The 22,384-nt window shown below is 41.7% G+C and overlaps 1 protein-coding gene across 2 annotated transcripts in view; it reads left to right on the forward strand.

Moving 5' to 3' along the window:
• Fyn (FYN proto-oncogene, Src family tyrosine kinase) overlaps nucleotides 1-22,384 on the forward strand; it is a 207,276-nt gene that overhangs the window by 82,429 nt on the left and 102,463 nt on the right. For both annotated transcript variants that reach the window (XM_027928301.2, XM_071613116.1), the window contains exon 2: nucleotides 2,622-2,691. The gene's annotated coding sequence lies outside the window, so the exon portion shown is untranslated. The remainder of the gene's footprint in view (nucleotides 1-2,621; nucleotides 2,692-22,384) is intronic.

The raw sequence follows: 22,384 nt of genomic DNA on the forward strand, positions 1-22,384 counted from the left end.
GAAAATCATTATGCTCTCTTCATTTGAAAAGGAAGAATTATTCTGTTGTTTGTTTGATTGATTGGTTGATTGACAAAATACACAGGAATCCCAAGCTGCAGCTATTCAGGAAAAAGACTTAGAAGACTGAGGCTAGTCCTGTGAACATCCTGAGGCTGGTCCATCACAGACTCAGTGGGGACCAAGGATGGAGCAGAACTTCCTGAGACAATCACTTTGGTGGCTGCTGTCTCTGATCTCATAGGCAAAGACAGCATCATTCACAAGGATACTTGGAGGAGAGATAGAATTTCATCCTTTCTACTATTCACTCCACCAGCTCCACAACTACAGGCTCACATCTGTGAAACTAATAGAAAAACTGGGTCTTGGTCTGGTCTCTGGTGGGTGCCAGGCAACTCTACCTGGCCTCACCAACTTGGGTCCTCTTGTGGGAATCACTGACAGTTCCTTATCTGTGTAGAGGTTATGGAAGAGTAAGAGATCCTCAGCTACTCTGGGCTAGCTGGGGACAGCTGCTGGACTCCAGTCTCCAAAAAGGCATGTATATCATCTATGTCACATAGGTACCCATGTATCAGGTAGCACAGCACAGACTAAGCATTTCCCTCTCTGAACAGAAAGAACATTTCATTTCCTAATTTCAGTCATTTATGATTTAAGTATAGTATTCACCTATATATGTAGGACCTCATAGATTGCCAAAGAGAGATAATATTAATATTAGCCAAGCACATGTAGGACACACAGGATTACACTCTTATAAACTGATTCATTCAGACATTCCTGGTGAACACCTCACTATTGTGCCTGCTACAGGGCAGGCATTATTAGCCACAGGAGGACTGAAAATATGGAATAAAAAGGGCCTTTTCTTACAAATTACAGAGCTTACAACTTAAAATATGAAGTACAGGAAGTACATTTATATATCAAATAACACAGTAGTGTTAAGAAGAAAAACAAAAGAGAATTAAGATAATACTGAATTAGAAAAATCAAGGTAGAAAAGGTAAAGAGAAAGACCTTTTAGATGATGACCAGAATGAAGTCCATGAATCATTTTAAGGGGTCTGTGAACTTATATGGGAAGAAAAATCATAATTTGCATTAACCCTTAACTGAAATCTAACATTTCCTATTATTATGGAAGCAGCCATAGCTTCCAGCCTTAGCTAAGTTCTATTCCAAATAGAACTTAGGAATATTTTTATATTATATTACAGTTGCAGTATCCTGAAACATCATTTATTGTTTAAGGATATTTCAAAATCACAGTAGTTATTAGAGTTTCTCTGAAAATTATTCAAACATTGAAAAAAAACTCATTTCAATTTTGATAACTATAAATCAATGCACAGCTTATTTTTGAATACTGTGCATTTCATGTATTAATTTCAATCATTTAAAAAACATTATTTTGAAAAACATGTCTGTAGAATGTCATGGTACAAAAAAAGTAAAAAGCGTCCCTGCCTTAGAAAATAGCTGGGCATCCTCCCATCAGCCCTTGGAGAAGGGACTGGCCAGCTAGAAGCCCAGGGCAGGACAGGTACCTGGAGCTGCAATGTCTGGTGGGAACATGTGGGAGTCAAACTGGGATGAGCTTGAGAGTGCTGGGGACAGCTGCTGGACTCCAGTCTCCAAAAAGGCATGGATATCATGCTTGTGTCATGCAGGTAAAAAGAGGAAACTAGTAGGGGAGCCAGAAGGTGTGTCTGCCAAGAATGCCTTGCAGAGCTGCAGAGGTAGATGGGAAGGGAGGGACCAGCGGCCCAGGGACTGGTTTCTGCAAGGCGTGATGCACACCAGATGGGGTATCTTGATGAGAAGGAGAGCAGCAGCCAGTCCCAGCACTGCAGTGGAATTCCAGCAGCATATTTGGGCCTTGGTTCGCACCAGACATGAGGAAGGCCACGCTATGTTCTGAGCCTGTTTACTGAGTGCTCACAGTGTGCCAGATGCTGTGTTAAGCCTTTCTGAAGTGTCATTTCTGTCTGTAAATCTATGTCATTGAATCCTCATGGCAACCCTTAGAGGTTAGTACAATGATCCCTCTTTTGCAGATAGTAAAATGAAGTCTAAAAAAAAAAATTGGTTAGGAAAATTGCTCAGGATCTCTCAGGTAGCTGGGAAGAAGGGACAGTTGACGGGGATAAGATTGCTTTGGTTGAAATTTGCTATGAGTTCCACTTTAGATATATTTTTTTCCATTGTTCTCTTATCTTTGATTATTTTAAGGGGTTAAAAATTCAAAAATTTCGGTTTTTTATAGCTTTATTTTATTTATCCATTTTTACGTGGTACTGAGGATTGAACTCAGAGCCTCACACATGCTATGCAAACACGCTCTACCACTGAGCCACAACCCCAGCCCCCAATTTCAACTACTTGTGAATACAGTTTCTGATTTATTTCATTATCCAGGTTTATAATAGCATGTACTGAGGTAATTGGTTTCATCTTCCTGTGAAAAACAAAGAGGAAACCAGTAGGAGAAGTTTGGTAAATTGATGGGTGCCCAAAACAAAGGAAAGAGATCAACTTTTCCAGAAAGACAATGTACGTTAAATTATGCCTATTGAGTGGTTATTTATTTATTTATTTGTATTGTTTTTCAGAATCAGTCCTGCCGCTGTTTTAGAAGACATGTGGTGTATATAAAGTTTGTGATAGTTGGCGGAAATTTTGGTAAGTGATGCTGCATTTATTTCTAGTACCTTCTGTTGTAAAATGGTGCTCATGAAGGAAAGTCGTTGCCCTGTTCTCTGCATCTTCTAAATCTGCACTAAACTGAAAGGAATTTTATAATTAAATGCAATGCTGAATTGATGTTTTCTGACAGTATGGTGTTTTCCCCGTAGTTATTACTAATGTTATTAAGCAATATGGGGTTTTCTGAAATGCAGCAAGTCTCGATTTAGGAAAGCTTCTGGGCACAGGATAAAGAACACCATGACAGCTTAGTTTATGTTCTAAGCCAGCTGTATAACATGATAATCAACTTGTACACCAAAAGAATTAGATAGTTTCTGAAGCAGAAAAATCCTTATTACCTATATGTTGAAATGAAAGAGAAGCAGACCGCTAGCTGCATGAGGAATGGTAAATTAAAGAATTTAAGGACCCAACATGCCTGTGAGCTTGCCACAGACTGGCGTTCAGTGGCCCAAGAGACCAAGAACGTTAAACCTAGCAACCACCCAGACCATGCTAGTAGTAATAAAAAGGACAGTCTTTAAGGTCAGGAGACCTAAGTTAAAATTCAAGTTCTGCACCTACTGGTTGTTATATAACTTTTCTGAGTTTTATTTTCCTCTTCTTAAAAAAGAGGCCTCCAATGCTACCTACCCCATTGGGTGGCTGTGAGAATAAAATGAGATTGGTAGTACTGGGGCATGGTAGATGCTCAATAAAGCTGTCATTTTCATGTCCAGCCTTGTTGGAGACTGGACATTTGTCACTGACGATAAGCCACCAAAAGGCATCTTCCAGCAGGAGGGCTGCTGGGATGGGTTGGTCATACCCATTTGATGTCACAGGGCACCGCACAGCTGTTCACCACAGCCCCTTCCATCATTCATTCCATAACCTCTGTGGCATTTACCATCTTTTGTAACCTTGGCAATCCATTCTTAGACAGGCTGGACTAATTGAACTTCCCTTCCTGCCACCTTTGCAAGTAAATGAAGTCACATTGTTTGAGCTTTATTCAAGTTTGGAGTTGATGTTATTTTGAAACACATTAACAGTAAGAGAAAGAGGGCTTAAGGGTAGATAGTACCCTTAATAAGTATGGTAATACCATATTTTTAGGCTTTAATTTCCAAACCTTCCTTTGGATTTTTTTTTTTTTTTTTTTTTTTTTTTTTTTTTTTTTTTGCCTATGCTTATTGGGTAGCTTCTCAGAGATCCAATATTGAACTAAAATTTTTGAGTTTTGACTAGAAGTATTTGGTTTGGAGATGAAGATCTTTACCCCATAACTGCAGATGGACTGATGATATTGAAGATCATATGTCTATCGGTGACTCTGCTGCAGTTTCATGGAATCAAAAAGATGGATATGGCCTCAGACAGTGTCTGCTCCAACCTCCCAATTACCAAAAGTCTCTTCTACAAAATCCCTGACAGGGGAATTCAAATTTTCTTAGAGATAAGGAACTTGCTATTGCTTAAGGCAGCTTGCTAGGGCACCAACACAGAGAGGAGAAATTAACTCTGGCTTTCTGAACCCTGGTAGGGGAACTGTTGGTTACAACACTCTATCACATATTTCAAAATATCTTGAAAAGTACAAGAGTCACCAAGAGGTGACTAATATTTGAGGAGATAGAAGTGCTTATTACCCTGATTTAGTCATTACACATTGCATACGTGGATCAAGTCACTATACTGAACCCCATGTAGATATACAAAGGTTCTGTCTCAATAAGAAAATAAAATAATAAATAAACAATTAGGGGATTCAGAGAAATTGTGGGGGAGGGGATAAACGTGTTCCATAGCTTAATTATAGTAGTACGTGTATAGTTACATGCTTTTGTGAAAACCCACAGGACTGAACTCACTAGAAAGGGTGAATTTTGCTGTAAGTTAAACCTTAATTGTTAAAATGGAAAAAATGAGCAGTTAGACAAACAACTGGACAATTATCTCAACTTTTTAAAAAGAAAGAGAGGGATGGAAAGGAGGCGAGGTAAAAATGGGCGGAAAGAAAAACAATCTAGTTTTTAGGACTCTAATATGTGCTCATGGGACAGGGATTTGGACTTACTCCTTTCTGTCGTCCCAGTGCCTAGCACATGGAAGGGATGTGATAAATTTGTAAATATTTATTGAGTCATCTTCTGCTCTTAGTCACCTTCTAAGGAAGTCCACTCACTCTCCCACATGTCAGCTCTCCAGATATTTAGATACTCTCCTTCCTCATTCACCTTCTCTTCTCTGGGATGAACTTCCCATCCCCCACTCTAGGACTTTTTCATATCCTTCCCTGCCCTGCAAAACTCCTTGAGGAGAGCCTTGTCCCTCCTGTACATATGCCCAGCACTTGAAGTGCTGCCCCTGATGGGATCTGGCCCAGAAGCATGGCCTCTGTAGATGATGTTAACAGATACCCAACCCTAACCCTTGTTGTCAGTCACTACCTAGAAGTGGGTCAGTGAGGGTTTCTGTTGAACTCTCTTCTAAGAATGGATATCCAGAAAGCAGAGAGGGTCACTTCCAGGAGCTAGGTGATAGCAAATCCGTCCTCATCCTAGTTCTGACTAAAATGAAGCCAGGTCCTGGCTCCCTTATTTGGAGACATCAGCAGTGCTGTTTATAAATCTCGTGAGGAGATAGAGTGTCACAGATCCCAATTCTTCATTGTGAGTCAGGGGAGGTTTGAGATTCTTAAAACTAACTTGTGGTCACCTCCAAAAATCCAGACCTTTGTTCTCTCAGCCATGCCAGGGGGTGAGATATAAACACATAAATAGAGAGTGAGCAGTGATTCTGGAGCGGGGTCAGTTTCACCCTCCCAGAAGACATTTGGTAGTATCAAGCCCCAACTGAGGGGAAGGAGGGTGTGCTAATGGAGTCCAGAGGGCAGGATATGCTAAATGCCCTACAATGTTCAGGACAGCAACACACACACACAGGATGACCCAACCTCAAATGTCAACAGTGCTGAACTTGAGAAACTCATACTAGAAGCAGTAACAAAATGTAAATGTCTGAAGTACTCATTTCTTTAAATCTTTACAAATTTAAATATTTGAACACGCATGTAATTATATGTAATATGTAAAAAACAAATTGGTTCAGGATTCAGAAGGCTGAAAGGGCTCCAGAGAAGTTACCTCATCTGTTACCCTTGACTCCAAGCAAAAACTGACCTAAATAAATCCAGACGATGGGCCTCCAGTGGCTCATACTGAATGCTGGTCCCTACACATAAAAGTGAGACTCACATAGCATGAGCCCAGCGTTTCCACAAAAGAAGTCTCGTGCTTTCAATTTCAGCCCCAGCCTGCTCAGATGTGTTTGTCTTCAGGTGACCTCAGAGATGAAACCGTACTTCAGTCTGGGCTGTTCGTTCTTTTGAATCAAGGGTAGCAATTCTGTTGTGATCAAAATGTGCTTAGGGAGCAGAGAGATCTCATTACAGATGATTGAGATCGAGTATTTTGGTACCCAGGACTGTTTATTTGCATCAGTTTGCTAGTGACACCACAATCTGGCTTAAATGTGAGTTGCTGAGAGCTTTTGTAGCCCAATATGGCTACATTTGCTGAAGCAGAGAGATTAAAGCAACATATGTCAAGTTGTGATATAGAACAATCCACTTGAAAAGACTTCACTTAATTATAGGGCCTATTTTGGGAGGGTAACTGTGCTTTTTGTGAGGTGTATTTTGGGATACACTAACCCAGCTTCTAGGCCAGTAATATCTTCCCAGAAAGGGTGTGGCAAGTACTGTGGACATAAATATTTTCTTACCAAAAGCTTTGGTATGATATTCTTTCAACTTTATGCCCCTTAATTTTTCTTTTATGGGTAGTCTTTCTTCTTGCAAGAATGCAATGAACATGTATTCTGGAAAGCCAGAGAAGGATAAAAGATCTCATTTCAGATGGCCAAGCCCATAGATTTAGGGACTTGACATTATCAGCCGACTGTTTTGAAGATGAATGAAATTTACCAAAGTTGAATTGGTAAACAGAGTTGAGTGAGGTTATAAAAAACACTGTGTTGGCACTAAATACTGTTGGATCTGTGGAGAAGCTATCCATCCATCACTCTGTGCCCAGCGCCCCTCTGACCCCACATACCACCCCCCCCCATAATCCTCGTGGGCCATTTCACTCCTCCTTCCCGCTGGCTTCTGACCTGGAGTAGGCATCTGCTTTCACTTCTTTCTCTTCCAGATGTGTGCCCATTCTGCCTCCTTGGTCCCAGCCTTCTGTGGCCTCCTTCATTTCTCTGTTAATACCTGAGGCTTTGAGCCTTAAAGGAGAGGTCAGAGCTTCCTGTCTGGTCAGCATTTCCTAGACCTCATTTAAAAGTGAATGATACAGGAGAAATCAGATCAGCACAATGAAAGTACCTTCTCATTTACACAGTGCTGGGGAGGAGCAAAGAGAAAGAGTAAAAACAAGCAATTCTGTAATGCCCAGGCCTAAAAGCAAAGAAGCACTTTTACCTAAATTCTGAGTTATTTAAGGCCATGAAATGAGAGCAAGAGTGAACCCTGAAGAGAGCTGAAGGCTGCCTTCCACCAGAGAAGTCTCTAGAGAGGAGCAGTCTGTGGCTTCCTGTGTCCAAATCACCCAAACAGCTGGTTTTAAAGTGCAGCCAGGGGAGAGGGCACTGCTGAGTGGTAGAGCATGCACTTAGCATACGTAAAGCCCTGGGTTCCATAGCCCCAGGCCACCCCAGGTTCACAGACACCCAAAGTGGGTAGTCTTCATGCTGATAGACTCTCTAGGGGATTCTCAGGCACTAAATTGTGAAGACCCCAGCTCCATTATCCCATCTCAGTTTCAGAGCTTACAGCCCACCAGAGGCAGAGTGCTAGTCTGCCCCGCCTCCAAGATTCCCTTTCCAAAGCATTGTTCAAAAGTTTAAAACAGACATCTCTAAAGTACATTATTTTGAAAATCAGACCTGATCGTAGGAGGGTGGGGTGTCATCTTCTGTGGCACTTTGTAGTCCCCATCCCTGACGTCATCCCACAATCCTCTCATCACTTGCTCGCCAAGAGAGGTGTCATTTCCATTCCCGGCCAGTTTGGGTGACATCCTAAACCAGATTCTGTGAAGCCACTTTGAGGAAGCCATGCTGCTCATCTGCTACAGTAGCCTGTGTCTTTGCCATCTGCTTTCACTGTAAAACTCACACTGTGGTGTGGTTTTAATCTGTAGCAACACTCATAAGCCAAAATTTCCCACTTATCACGGGAAAACATTTTCAGAGTAAATAGCTGTCATGCATTCTAGTGTCTGGTTAGATTGACAAGACTGTAATAGATCCCACCTGGAATCCAGGTGGTTGGCCCACCCCACAGCCCTGCCTTTAAGTGCAGACTGCCTTGTGGATGCATAAAAGCATATCATTTGTATAGCTAATTTAAGTTTATAAAGAGCTGCAGCAATCTGATCCTCCCCAAACACTTCTTAGATGGTAGAGCTGAAATTATCACCAGATAAATCTGAGGATGAGAATTTAGCCTGTGTCAAAGGCAGGGGGCTTTCTGGAGTGTGTGCATGTGCTACTCTCAAGGACTGGGAGGCACTCTTAGCCTTTGGTCCTAGAGAGAGTAGGGCAGGGATGGTCCTGCAGTGCCTGGGACAGTTCTGTCCTGTGAAGAGTTGTCCCTGGCAGCATCCACAGCACACCCACTGAGAAACACAGCTCTGAGCTTGTTCAGTTAATATGCAGCAGAGCCAGACTCACACCCACGCTATCTGAATCCAGATCCTTTGTAGCTAGCCCTCTCTGTGTTGAAGTCATCACAGTCCTGGCTCTTTGGGAACTCTAAAAATTGAATCCAGTAGCTGTTCGGCAGGTTATGCCATCGTTGCTGTGTGCAACAGAACACAGGCGCAGCATGCTGCACACAGGAACAGATTCTAGAAACCTCAGTGGCCTGGCTGACTAGCCCCCTCTACCTGTTCTTCCTCCATTAATGCCCAGGGCAGGTGAGAGGGAGCTTCTGTCTTTGGAAAATATCAGAATCCAATAGGATGGTCCACCCACCACCTTTGATCCAGTCTTGCCAGCTTAAAACCACTCTGATAGGCATGTAGGTATCAATTTCAGGAGCTTTTTATTTGTTATTTTAGCCTTCATGCCTACCTGGTAGTCTCTACAGAAGCTTAAAATTTGGTTTCAATGTCAACCAACAAAAAAACCAAGACAGTGGATATGTCAGTTTGAATGAGTGCACATGAAATTTATTAAAGTTGGTAAAAAAATAAAACCATATTGAATGAGAAGGCATTCAAGGAAGCCGACCTGAATATCAATGTCAAGGGTCTTCTCAAAGAGGGAGGTGGTGATATTATCTGATCTTATTTTCCTTTTTCTCTGCCTGTGTGTGTGTGTGTATACATGTGCACACATGGTGATGTTTTGTTTTCTTTCTCTTCCACTTTTCCCCTGGCTTTTCATTGTGAAAAATTTCAAACCTACTTGTTGGAAGAAGTGTAAATCAAATACCTAAAGTCGTTTACCTCAATTTACCATTCATTCATAAAATTTGTCATTCTTAAAATTCTAAATAAAAATCATACATATTTTATAAATTTTTGCCGAACCAATTGGAAGCAGCAAATATCTTGACATTTCACCTCTACATAGTTACCATGTACTATTATCACATCTAGGAATTTTAATAATCATTATATAATATAATAATAATAATTATATATTTAATTATATAATTTAATAATCATGATATTATATAATATCATATTCACATCTCCCCACCTATCCCAAACTATCTTTTATAGCTCAGTCCCTCACCCCAAAATCTAGTATCTAATTGAATTCATTTGATTCATATGGTTGACAGCTTTTCTTTTATCCTGTAAAACAATGTATGGCTTTTTTCTTTTTTAATGTTGTTTTGTTCTTGTTGTTTTGTTTTGTTTTTGCTTTTCACAGTTGCTGCTGCTATTGTTGTTGTTGTATGGATTTTTTGGAGGGCAAGTGCTTTACTTCTGAGCTATGTCCCCAACCCTTAAATGACTTTTCAAAGAGTCCAGGCTGGTTATGGGGTAGAATGTCCTACACTCTGGGTTTGTTTCTTCATAGTGTCATCTAACTTGTTCCTCTCTTCCTGAAAAGCATTTTGTGTAGAGTCTTATTATTAGATGGAGGGTACACATCTTTTGACATGAATATTTTATAAGTGATGTCCTATGCTAGATAATGCATTACATCATGAGACAGGTGATATCACCTTGACCCACCACCCTCCATGATAAGTTTGAAGCCTTCAGTAAAACAGTAACCAGATCTAACCAAGTCAAGGTCCACTTTGAGTTATTAGTAAGCCACATGTAGGCTGATACAGGGTCCTTTGTGAACATCCTGTTTTGACCTCCCCTTTATCCAGTGGTTTGAGTAGCCATGGATAATCTTGGCCTGGATCTCTTATTATTTTAGGACAATGTCTGATATTGTTTCTCTTTGTTTTCCTTTCCTGAATTTTTTGTAGTGTATGATCTAGGCCTTCATGTATTTGCAATAATTTTTTTTTACCACTTCCTTGGTAGTCAGCTGAGGTTTTCTATAATAATAGATTATGCCAAACATTTTTACTTCTTGCCTTTGGCATAAGAAGAAATAACTTTAGCAGAGCACTTACTACTCACCAGGTACCACACAGTTTCCTGATGCAAGTAGAACTTCTTTAGCTTTTCCCATATAACTGCTCAGACTAGTGAAGCAACTTGCCCAGGGTCACTCAGCCCCTGTGGTGGAACTAAAATTAAGCCAGATGGGTCAGTCCCAAAGCCAGGGTTTTTCATTTTTTTCCGTGTTCCCTACAGTTCTATCTGGCTATGCCTCCCACCCTGTGTTTCTTGCTTCAGACTGCCTGACTGGGTAGGTTGCTATACAAGAGAGTCATCCAGGAAGGGGCTGTGTGGCTGAAGAAACACAAGCCACCCACATCAAAAAGGAACAGGTGCTGCTAACCTCAGATGAGTGGGCTGGATCTGTACATTACCCACCCTGGCTTTTTATTGTAGGCGACTAATTTGCACATTCTAAAGCTCATCAGCTGAGTCGCCAGTTTTCCCCACCAGCCCTGCTACTGGCTGAGGCAGCCTAGAGTCAAGCTTTGTATAAAAAAGAAATTCATCGTGCATTGTTGGCATATTTATTTGGTTTTTACAGTCTTCTTTTACGCTTAGCAAACTAATGTGCTTGAGAAGTGATACTGTTTCAATTTGCAGGTTGTTTGATTTTTGAAGAACGGAAGAGTTGGGTTTCCCGGAATTCTTATTGAACTGGATCATTTACTAATCTAAAATATTAGATTTATTTAAATCAAAGTCTTAGATGTCCATGATTGACAGATTAACAGCAAAATCATAGATATTTCTTATGTAGAGTTGAAAGAAAACAAATACATTTCCTCTGAATATCATCCACAGGAGGTTTTTTTTTTTTTTTTTTTTCCGAATTGTCTTGAGTCCCTAAGAGGGACACGAAGCTTCTTTTATTCATCTTGCACTTGTTCCTTGTGTGTGTATCTGTACCTATGTTGACACACCACCAGGGAATCCATAAGTTTGTTCTCACAAAAGGAGCTGAAGGACAACTAACAGATAAATAGTGAGGCTCTTCAGGATGGGTCCTGGCTGAAGACAAAGAGCTATGAGGTTCATTCTACTGGTTTTTGTAAGAATCACACAAATTTGGAGTGATGGCAACAACGCAGACATAGAGCTTCTCAGATTTTATTTCATTCAGCAAGACTTTTTATTATTTACTTATTTATTTATTTAGTATCAGGGACTGAACCCAGGGGCACTTAACCACTGAGCCACATCCCCAAGCCCTTTTTTATATTTTATTTAGAGACAGAGTCTTGATTAGTTGCTTAGGGCCTCTGTAAATTGCTGAGGCTGGCTTTGAACTCACAATCCTCTTGCCTCAGCCTCCTGTGCCGATGGGATTACAAGGCATGCTACTGTGCCCGGCATTCAACAAGAATTTGATCCTTCCCTCCCATTTGCAGATTGGTCACCTGAGGTACAGAGAGGTGGAGTGGTACTCAGGACAGACCTGACTAACCTGAGTCTCTTGGAATTTCTCCTCACACTCCCTAAAGCTGAAGGTCTCAGGCAACAAGTAGTAACCATCACATTTTGCCCTGGCATGTCACCCCAGTGTTCCTTCCCATCTGAACCCCCTATCACCCAGATCTTCACCACCACTCACATTTTAACAAGCATAGAAACAAAGGTCTACATCAGCACGTGTCCAGTGCAAATCGAAGACAAGGAGCATGGGTCAGGTTTCCTAGAGCCATGTAGAAAGGAAGTAAAGAAACCAGTGAAATTGATTTGTATAAAATATTCTAACTAACCCATTATGTATTCAAAATATTATTACTTTGCCCATGCAATTAGTAATAAAAAGTATTGAAGTATTTTTGTGTCGTGTCTTTGAAATCCAGTGTACTTTGCACTTACAGCATATCTCCGTTTGGATAGGCCACGTTTCAGGTGCTCGGTGCTGGCTTCTTCCCTGGGCAGCATAGCAGATGGGAAGACAGAGTCCAAGGTCAAATCTAGCTAGGTTCTTCAATTTAAGTCTCTCAGAAACCTAGTCAGCATTCTCGCCCGCCCCCAAATCCAAGGCCACATATTTCTATCCTCTTCTGCCATTTTCCCCCAGCCAACTCTAATTACAGGGAGATGTTTGGTTTGGCCATATCTGCCCCCTCAGCAGTTTCCCTCCAGTCCTGGCAGCTGGTGAGACCAACACACACTGCCTGCAAATGATAGTGCAAAGCATCCTTCCAAATTTCCCCACAGCCAGTTTCCATGATTTTCTTTCTCATAGGAGTAACCTAGTGACATTTTTCAAAACAAAGATGATTTTTCTAGTTCATTCCTTTTTTAAAAGACTCATGTTAATCTATAGATTCTTAACTTACTTTGTAGACATTATACATTTTAATCTTTTTGAACGCCAAACATACCTCTGTTTTGATTAATTGGGGCGGGGGGTGGGGGGCGTTGCTGGTCAGTACTCCCCCAGCAATCCATCTCATTTTGAATAAGACACTAGTAAAGGTTGGATTCCATTCCACTACATGTCAAGTCTCTGGCTACTGATCCCATTACTTGAATTATTAAACTAGAATCACAATGGGGGAGTGGGGAATGACAAAAGAATGGTGATAGATTCCCAGAGTTTGTGTGGTGGGCTTCACCCAAATACAAATCATGATCTGTAGGAATTGAGGTTTCAATAGGGAAAAGATTGTCTCATATTCTTAATTACATCTTCCAGCATTCTCAGTTAAGTGACAGAGAAAATGATAGTTTTGTGTTGTCTTTCAGTAATTGAAAGAAGGATGGCACCACAAAACCATCCCTCTCCCTGGAAGATAAGTAAATTTTCCCTAATTCTCTTGAGAGCTATGTTCTTTAGGCTGTGGCTTGATATCAACCTTACAATTCACAGATCCCCTGAAATCTACCATTTGAAAGCTCTGGGTGTGAGGTCGAGTTTGGCACCAGAACAGTGCAATTGGAGGTATGATTTTCTCCTCTCACCCCATCACCTCCCTAAAGCAACGTTCACTTAGATGCCCCCAAATCACAATCCTTTTATCTGTTCTGATTCTAAGCCATTTTTATTTTCTTGAGTGGATATCTTGTGTTCATTTCACAGTGTCATTTTAGTAGCTGTATTTCTGCTTAAGATCCAGAAATTATACTTGACTTTGGCCAAGTGTCTGAGTTTCAAGGTTTTGTTTCCAAGGAGAGTGCTGAGTAGACTTGATGTGGATTCACTTTGATCCTAATCATTGACTGAGAGAGGTGGCTGGGCCCAAGATGAAGAGAGGAAAGGAAATGTGACATGCAGTAGCAAAAATGTCACCTACTCCTGGATCTGTCACCTGGGGCTTTTATCAGACTCACCTGAGGAGGTATAAAAACCATAGTGCCCAGATCCTGCTGCACCTCACTCAGCCAGAGTACCAAGGGACAGGATCTGGCAAGGACCACCTACTCGAATGGGACCCACTTATCATAACTTCAAATTTTACTCTGTGTAAATTAAACCTCACTCAACTTGTCCTGAAGTTTACTTATATGCATATATTGAAATTTTCCCAAAATTTGACACCCATTGCCATGAAGAAAATTTTGACTGTCAAATACTCTGTAGTCTGAATATAAAGCTCAGAGTTGAAATATCCATCTATTCACTCAGTAAGCAGTTAAGGAGAAGCATTCGACATTATTCCAGCGTGGAAAATCCAGGTAGTGAGACACAAGACTTGGTACCGAGGGTTTTACTTGATGGATAAGAATAATATCCAACAATCAGGGTGCAGTGTGAAAAGTCCAATACACTTCTTTGCTACAAAGCAAAGAAGAAGGAGACCTGGAAAACACACACACACCAGTGTACATGCACACCTTCCCACCTCTACCCCGAATGCCTTTGTGAAAGTGGAAGGTGGTTGACAGTATTGAGAAAACTTGGTAGAGAAGCCGTGAAACATGATTCTTGAGGCATGAATAGGGAAAGAAGTAAAGCATATGCTGCCAGTTTTTCAAAGGAGTAGGCTTCAGAATTTGATTTTAAAGTTAAAATAATAATAATAATGTCTCTATGACACCATTTATTTCTTTTAAGAGAATGTCAACAACCCCTGATGTGATTCAGTCTGTTTATCCTAACATCTAGCCCCAGCACAAGCCCTGGTGCTGGCACATAGTAGGTGTGTGTGGCACAGTAGGGATGCTGAATTGAAATGATGCTTTCTACAGTTTTGTCTCACCTCTGACAAACTGTTAGACACACCCGTGTCTTAGAGTGCATGTCATTACATATAATTTTCCAAATAATATCCATGTTACCTCTGTAATACTACTGGCAAAATTATAAAAGTCGCTGCCCTTGAGGGAGAGCACATTTAAGAATATGTAAGTTGTTCTGCTGGTACATGCTATGGAATGATTTGATTATTTTTTTTCTCCTCTTTTCCTATGATTCAGTCTTTATATTTTAGCAGCACTGGTCCTTCTAACCTAATTTTCACTCTTCCTCATCTTCAATGCATCTGAGGTTTTAGAAGAGCAACTAGACAAGAAGATTTGATAATCTGGCATCCCTTATTGCATCTGTCATTTGTAGACACAGAAAACAGTGTTGTGCTTTCCTGGATATTGGAAGTTCATTTTGATATGAATATGGTTTATTCCTAATAAAACTGATGTTGAGACTTGGTCCCCGGAGTAGCCATGTTGAGAGCTGGGGCCCTCAAGAGGTAATTAGGTCGTGGAGAGAGGTTCAGTCCCTTCGCCCAGGAATGGGTTCATCATCATGTTGGGCTTTGTCAGCTTGCTGTTGCTTCCTCTCTCACCATGTGACTTCTTTTTGTGTCCCCACTTGCCTCTATTATGAGGCCCTTACCAGAAACCATGAGGCTAAGCAGATGCCAGTGTCCTGCTCTTGGACTTCTAGAACACTAAGGCAAAATAAATCTCTTTGCTTTATTAATTACCCAGTCTACAGAGAAGGAAGTAAGATAGGTGATCTTGCAGAATTTGAGGAGTACAAAGTTTATTTGAAAGTGGCTGTTAATATTGCCTTGTAAACAGAGTTAATGTGGGGTGGCCCTCACCTAGGGCCACAATTCTCCCTACACACTTCTGCAACTTTCTATTCAAGTTACCATTGTTGGCTACTCTGATCCTATAGCACATAACAGGAAATTCTTCACCTTGAGACTTTTTATTATGTTGTAATAGAAAAGAAAAGCAAGGACCTGTCTTCACATATTGCTTTGTTTGACTGAATGATATTTCTGGAGGTTCCCATGCATTGCAAACTTTTGAAGTTAATTTTCCTGCTTCCCAACCCTAGAAGCAATCTGAATTACAGGCTTTGCTCCTTAAAATAGCCATTCTGATTGGAAAGAAAGGAGATGATGACGTGTGAGCTGGCTTGGGGCTTTAAATGGTAGGATGGACTGGGCATTTGATCTGATACTACTTGGCTTGAAGCTGAGCAGCATACTGACCAGTGGTGGGATCAAGGGCAAGTTGCTTCTGCTCTGTGCATCTCAGTTTTCTCGTGGCCAAAATGGCACTCGATTTGAGGACTGAAAGAGATTTAAAACAAAAATGGGCTAATATGATTCCTGGCACTAATAAATGCTTAGTATCAGGTCTCTTCACTTTTCCCTTTTTAGCATGCATATTGATTTGTTATTCCCTTGTTTTAAACCTTTTCAAGGCTCTACTTACCCCTGAGAATGTCATAGACACCATAACCTTTCAAGGACTTTAAGAACCCTCCCCACCCTCTCTCTCTCCCTCCTTCTTTCACCTTCTCCCTCCCTCTCTCCCTCTCTTCAACATATAACTCTTGCTTGGTATTCAATCCTGTAGCAAAACTAAACCATCTCTGTGCCCTGGGCAGGCTTCAGACACTCACTTCTTCTAGGGTTCCTTCCTCTCATCTCTTAAGAGTCTGAATCCAACTGTTACAAGGCTTGTCGTAAATGCTACTTCATCTTCATCTCTCAGGCTAGAGAATTCACTTCTGTGTCCAACTCTTGCCTTTCTCATTATAAATGCTTAAAACACACACACACACACACACACACACACACGAAAAGAGCTGGTTGTGTTCTGGAACAGAGAGCACAAACCAGAGCAACAAGTAAAGGTTAATTTCAGGCAAGTATTTCTATCAAGAAAAGGCCCTTGGTGTGTTAGTCAGCCCAGGGCACCACAACAAAATACCAGAGAATTGGACATTTAAACAACAGAAATATATTTTCTCAGTCTGAGGTCAAGGTGCTGCCAGGTTTGGTTTCTGGTGAGACCTGTTTCCTTGGCTCACAGGTGACTTGCCTTTTCCCCAGAGTCCTCACATATCCTTTTCCATATGCACACTCCTGTATCTCTTCCTATCTCTTCCTTCTAAGGACAACAGTCCTATTGGATCAGGGCCCTGCACCTATGAGCTTATTTAACCATTATTATCTCTTTAAAGGCCTTGTCTCCAAATACAGTCACATTGTGGGTTTGGACTTCAAGACATGAATTCACAGGGTGGGGGGGGGCACACTTCAGTCCATAAACACATGTATATAAACATTCTGCCAGATCTGAGAGTGTGTATGTTTATACTCAGGTATGCATATGTCTCCTATGTGCAGGGGTCCCCTCCTTCAGGAACTTTCTTCTTCCTCCCTGGCCTCATTCAAAACACCTGCAGAATTGCAAATGACTTTGCTCCCCTGCAGTGGCCTGGCTTAGACTGCCCAATCAAGCTGCCTCTGCGGGATCCCACCCCACAAAGACAGTGTTCCACCCCCAAGGAGAGGGCTCCTGACATGCTGTCTCACCCAATGGTTCTATCACAGCCCCCGCCTTACCTCCAGCTGCCGGTGAAGGGAAATGAGAGAATGCACCTCAGCAGGGAAGGGAAGGAATTAGGGGACTAGAACTGGAGGGTGACACTTTTGTTATGAAAGAATGAAATGAAGCCTTTCCTTTTACTTCTCTGTTTAACATTGTCCACAAGGTTTTTTCCTGCAAATTTCTCCCTAATTCTGAAAACCACTGCAGGAACCCCTTTGCTCTACAAGTTGATAAGTGATGTTAGAGAATGCAGTCTAATTGGGTCCTTAGTTAACCCACCCCTGACTTAACAGAGGGAGGCTGTTCAGTTACAAATAGTTTTTATTCTGCTAAATCAGAGTCTCCTCATGCTGTGTCATCTGCCTGCAAATTAGCTGGAGGCACAAGCTTTGCATTATGCAAAGTATTTATTCTCACAATTAATATGCTAGAAAGTGTGGTTTCTCACTTTTCTGCCAATATAAGGGTTCTCACCCAGGAGCAAGCCAAATCACCTGGGGAGCTTTTACAAAATACCCAGGCCTTGTCCTTCCTCTTCCCCAACCCACCCCACACCCACACCCATGAGAGTGAGAGGATGTGGGGCTCCCCAACCCTGCTCCTTTAACCCCAGCATCACCATATCTTATTACTTCCCCAGGGGCTTCTTTTAATTTTTTTAAGTATAAAAAATATAGGATTCCTTTTTTTTTTTTCACTTGATGAAATCTAGTGACCAATTAGCTTTTTAAGCACTTAATCATTTTAGGATGGAAAATTTCAAATTTATAGATGTAAACATGTAGCGTAAGGAACCCCCAGACACACCCTTCACCCAGCTCCAATAGTGATCAGAACTCTACCATTCTTGCTTCATCTCGGTCTAGATGATGCTGTTGCTTTTTTACTAGTTCATTGTTTTATAGGTAACAGAGAGCATAGTCTGAGAGCCAAAACTTGTTACATGGCTCTATCACATACCAAGTCGATTCTGTGCCAGGTGCTTCCCTTGCCATACTGTACCCTCACAGCACCCCTAGGCCCTAGTACCCACATTTTATCACCATGAAAACCAAAGCTCTCCAAAATCACACACCTGCCCAGTCTCCCGCCTAGTGAGTGCTCATGCCAGGTATTCACACCCAGAGGGGCAGAAAGTATACTTGCCCCTTAAGCTGTACTTTAGAAGAATAAAGATCCTGAGAAGAAATGTGTAGTTGGGAGTTTTGTAATATAGATGACAGCCATGTGCTAAGGCAAACACATTAGAATATTAATGTTAAAAGCCAAGTGGTGAATATAGGTGTTACAGAGCTGAGGCCTTCCAAGAAACTGAAGACCCCACCTTCAAACCCTGAATCTTGTGATCCAGTCAGAAAGATCTCTGACATGTCACTCAGTAACAGGAACAAGTTTATTGAAGGGATAGGAAAAGGGGAAGGGGACACTCTCAAGGGACAGAGTGGCTCACATCAGAGAGGAGAGGGACAATGTGCCTCTCCTGCACTCCAGTTTTATTGGGGATCCCAGGGAAGTTTCCAGAGAGTCCTACCCAGGTGTACTTCTTAACTTTGACTGACAGCAGGATGACATCAGACTTTTAAGTCCCCACTACCATGACAACTCTAGGTCACCTTGGCCCATGCTGACTGGTTCTAATAGGATTCTTAACTACAAATTCTTACAGATTTTATCTCCCTGAGATTTGGAATCTGGTCTATGAAAAAATCAAAAAAGTCTCACCCTTCAGGGTAACTTGAGTTCCTCTTATCGACATTATTTCAGCCTGCATTTCTCCTGCAGATTACAGGTAGTTTGTTGAGGAATGTGACATATCCTGTCCACTTAGGCCAGGCAGGCTGCAGTAAATTGCTTCTTAAAAAAGAGAGCATATTGGGATCTGTACAGTGGGCCCATTTTATAGAATTCTTATCTTAACCTCATGTTCTTACCACTCACGTCTGTCTGCTCCCTAACATGGGATGCTTAATGTCAAACTGTTAAAACTTCAAGCGAAATCTTTCACAATAAAATGTTGGGGGTGCATGGAGTTCCAATAGAAGCAAACTTTGTCTTCACCATCAGTGGATAAGAAAGATTCACAAGCTATTTTCAGATATCTATCCTGTTGATACCTGCTCCAAACAGACAGATTTGAGACTTCATTGAATTTTAACCTTAAAAATCACAAGCCAGGGATAGAGATTACTTGGAAATGAAAGTAATCAACAGGGACTGAAGAGGTCTTAGAGATCTGATGTGGAAATAGAGCCTCTCGGCAGGGCGGTGGGGGGAGGGCCCTTAGCTGTGGGCCCACAGCTCAGTAAGCATCCTCATTGCCACTGCCACTGCTGGCAGCAGGTACAAAACCAGAGCCAGGCAAAATGAGAGGCAATTCCTCATTCCAGTTTAGGTCCTTTAGGTAGGATTCCTTAGTGACTTCTTTTCAAAATCTACTCAAGAGGTAAACACACACCGCCTACATTTTGAAGCTGTTTCTTTCCATGAAAGGGCATAAGCAAAAACTTTTTTACACGACAGAGAAAAACACACCGTGGTGTAGTGCAGGTCCTGCTTTGGTGTGAGCTGGCCTGACCTGTAACTACTGAGCAGTCTCAGCTTGATGAGGGGTTCATTGGATTCTTGGGGGCATTTTCTTGCTGAAAGCACAAGGACACCCAAGTAGGTAGCCTGTAAACCCACCCCCATCTCTGCAGAGACCTCCATGTGTCCAGCAGCCCGTGTTCTCCTTCCCAAGCTTGGCCGCCTTTGGTACTACCCAGCCCACCTTGCAGTGTTTGAAGCCAAGTGCCTCTGGCCAGGGGAGGCTCTGCCCTTCTGGCTTTAGCCTGCTCTGGAGGAAGGAGCCACTTGAAGATACAAAAGCCACCTCTCCAGAATCCTCCAGGGTCCCCACAAATTACAAAATGATGTTCCCACCAGGAAACCAAGAACTTTTCAATATCAACCTTCTCCACTGATTTCTAGCTTTACCTTCCAAAATCCCAAGTGAATCCTGGGGTCATGTGACCCCACACACACCGGATATTCAGACCATTATACTGTTCTGTCACTATACCATGAGCAGAACATAAATCCCCAAAGAGCATCGTAGCTCTCCACCGACTTCCTTCATTCTGATCTCTAGACAGTATGGGCTAGAATGCTTTGTAATCAGATCTGGATAGTGAATCCCAGTTTCACTATTATAGGCTTTGGGATTTAGGAAAGTTGCTTAACTTCTTTCTAGCTCATAGGATAATTAAATTTTGAATTCACAAAAAGTATATAAAGACACCTGGCCTTGTCTGTGCTTCATATCAAGTGCCACTAAATGCTGGTTTCCTTTTTCCCCCAATATGTGACATGTAGATGAGATATGGTCCCATCCCTGTCACCAGCTGGTGGTGTGAACACATCTCATTGCTGCATCTCTGCATTACATTTTCATTATCTGAAAATGGATTGTCTGTTCTCCAAGATGCTGTGTTATTAAGAATTTTTTTTAAAAAAATGTACACTACCTAGTTACTCTTTAAGGGTCTCTGTCAGATCATGGAGGTACAGGGAGGTCCTGAGCATGGGCTGTAGGTCCCTAGAAAAGGGGTGAAAGCTGGGGGTAGATGGGAGGGTGTGGGATTGGTGATATTCATGTAGGACGTGCAGGTGAGAAATCATCAAAGTAAAACAAACCATAAGTAAAACTAAGATTGCCATTTGACTGTTTTGCCAAGGGAGACTTATTGCACCACACTAAAGAGTGGCAGATGTCTATATTTCCAGTCATTTTCCACCAGACCTGATTGTAGCCTGGGCTCCCTGCAAACCACTGCAGCCTTCCTGCCCACATGGGCTACTGCCACTGTCCTCCCAGGATGATTTCCATTATTATTTCACATGGCCTCACTACCAGGGGAGCTTGTTTGCTTGGTTTTGCACAACACACATTAAATTTGTTGTTGTCTCTGCAGTTGAGCCTGCTTGTGATCTTCAGTCCTCCTCATTGGCTTCTGCCTGTCGCAGCCATCCAGACACTTGGGATGCATGTCCTTTCTTTTCTGCAGCTGCCAGGAGCCCAGTAGTTGGGTTTCCTTAAATGCAAACAGATGGAAGTAAGCAGGAGGGATGTGGAGGCGATTAGAGGGTTTCTCTCTGCAACAGTGCGGGTTTGCGCTCTTTGAATGCGTGGCTGTTCTTTTTATTTTCCATTTAGGTTTTGTCAGGGTGTTGACTTTTTTTTTTTTTTTTCTGGCTGTATTTTGCTGCTGGTTGCAGGAACTTGCAAAATGGAGTGACATGGTTGCCTGTTGTTTGACTCCAACTTTTCATAGTGAGGTATGCATGATGTTCAGCATGAGAATGGTGACATGGTGACACTGAATGTTTGTAAAATATTCTGCAGCTTAGAAGAATATTTTCCCATCCATTGCTGTCTCGTTTGATCTGAACAAAGGCTCAGAAAAAAAGAAAATGAAGGCTCCATTCATTCTTCCAGAAGCAGATTTTTTCCTTGTATTTTGCTGCGTCTCTAATCAAACCACACAGGAGAGAGTAATCAAATGAAAACTGGAACCTTCTCTTTATTTCTTTCCTTTCTGTCATGTTTAGTCAGTTAAATATTTCCCAAACACATTTTGGGGACACTGTTAGATTCTCTGGTGATAATTAAATAATAATAGCAGACAATCTTTGCCATAGGAATCTTCCAGTGTAGTTGCAGATACAAGACATACAACTTTAAGTGGCATTTGGTGCCTGGGATGTAGAAGATGCTAAATAACTAGGTATTGAAGTGAATGAGTGGATAAATAAATGAATATTTACTCTAGCCCACCAAAGTCCTAGAAAGCAAGAGCTCAAGAGAAAAAATAAAATAAAAAAGGTCCCCAGTCCTCAGGGGGATGCAACACCCTGAGTGCCTGGGACCCTGGGAATGAGAGGCAAGAGGACCAGGCACCCTTGTGGGTTGTCTGCATTCAGGATTTGCCATCCATTCATGCGGGTATATAAAGGTTGAAGACATCAGAGGAAGCCTTATGGAAACAGAGAAAGAGGAGAGTGAGCAAGAAAAATATCATTCTCTGCTCTTAAGGATGGGATGAACAGAAGGAGAGATACAGACAGATAGACAAACTAGAAGGGAAAGAGCGTTCATAAAATTATGCTGCAGTACCACCAAAATTACTCCACGTTGAAAGATCTGTCTCCTGGACCTTTGAGAACCTACTTCATTGCAGACCCATATAAGAAGTGGGAGAAGGTGAGAGGAAAATCCAAGAGAT

This window comes from Marmota flaviventris, chromosome 6 (assembly GCF_047511675.1).
Source record: "Marmota flaviventris isolate mMarFla1 chromosome 6, mMarFla1.hap1, whole genome shotgun sequence".
Classification (NCBI taxonomy): domain Eukaryota; kingdom Metazoa; phylum Chordata; class Mammalia; order Rodentia; family Sciuridae; genus Marmota; species Marmota flaviventris.